Here is a 1,673-nt window from a genome sequence, read left to right on the forward strand (position 1 = left end):
TGTGTACTATTCAGTTACTTATAGGGTGACCAGATGCAAACAGACCAAATGTGGGACGACTTAGAAAGGCAGTTTGCGTGAGAGGGAATCTAAAGGGAAGAGGGAATCTAAAACTTTGATATTATGTCTATCTAGCTGAATAAGAAACATTTGTATTCTGTCTTTCGGCTCGTAAACACCTACACTTTGTCATCTAGTCAATTTCACAGCACACCAGATAGGCCATAAAAGGTACCGGCTACAGCTTTTGCTATATAAAATGATATGATGAGCACAGTGCACACTAATTACTAAAAGAACATTTTCTTTTCTGTGTGGCCATGATGTTGCCTGGCAGCATTGACCTTATCTGCAAAGAATGTGTCATTTGGGTTTTTGTGACGCAGAGTTCACTGATCCCATGTAAGAGCAGTTTGATTGACGGCTGTCACAGCCTTTCGATGAATCCCTTTCGTCTTTTCAGCCATTAGATGAACCTCATGCTTTTAGAGAAGCTTGGCTATGTTGCATTTTGTATGAGTCAGGTTGATGCTTTTGACGTAGCGCTATTAAATGTAGAACTATGCTGCAACGGCATAAGCGGCTCATGTGCCAGGCGAGTGAAACAACGCATTCATGTGTTCTTCTTTCTGACAATTAAAAACAAAACGACCAATGGAAATGTGAGATATTATTTCAATATGCGGGACAAACTGAAATGCCTTGCAGTACACCTGGTCCCTAACCCTAACCCTAGTTACTTGTTTAATCTTTAATTTCCTCTGGGGGCCGAGATTGCTCGAGCTCCCTCAGTAGAGTTTTCTCTAGGGCCACGTTGTCCCACTCCCCTCTCTCCCTTTCTCTCTTCAGCCCTTTCCCTCTATCTTCCGTAGTTTGCTGGTCCATTCTGCTTTTTGTTAACAAATTGTTGTTTTTCCTGATTGAGCTTACGTTATTGTTGACATTCGCCTTCGTTATAAGGATAACTGTATGCATTTTGCTTTGCAGATCTTGTCTCCTAGATCGGACCACCGCTCGGGCGGCATGCATTAACACAGCCAACCTAACCTCGGATGCTTAAAGAGCAGAATGTAAGAGGCTTTGTGGAGCCACAACAGATCATGTGGTTTTTTTTTATTGTTTTTTTTTAAGCGAAATAAACAACAATGTCGTGCTATTTAACCTAGCCTTGTTTGTTCCGTATTAACTAGTCCTTGGTGATTAAACGGAATATCTATAAAAAAAACATTAGGTGTCATTATTTTCTCAGCGTCCGCGAGGCTCAGTTTTACACGTCTTTTAATTGTCTTAAAAAAATGTCCCACCGTGTTGGTAAGTTTATTTTTTTTATTTGTTTTGCATACGATTGAGGATAAGACAAACCTATCAGCTGTAATTAATGATTATTTTACGATTCTGTTTCACTGAAGTCGTTAAAGCAAAGGCGCAGAGATTCGCTCTGGTATTAATAAAATCAAGGACTAAACGAATTTCATCCTGTTCATCCTGTTACCTGGCGTCCCTGTTGACCTAAGCTCACCCTTACGAACCCGTCACGCTAAACTACACAACACAATACAACACAACAACCGTGGCGCCGCGCTGCACGCGCGCCGCACCCTCTCGGCCGCTGGGCTCAGGCCACCGGGCGCATGTCGACTCCTATCCCGAGCCTTGCAGGTGGTGACTGACAG

Source organism: Clupea harengus, chromosome 13 (genome assembly GCF_900700415.2).
Source record: "Clupea harengus chromosome 13, Ch_v2.0.2, whole genome shotgun sequence".
Classification (NCBI taxonomy): Eukaryota; Metazoa; Chordata; class Actinopteri; order Clupeiformes; family Clupeidae; genus Clupea; species Clupea harengus.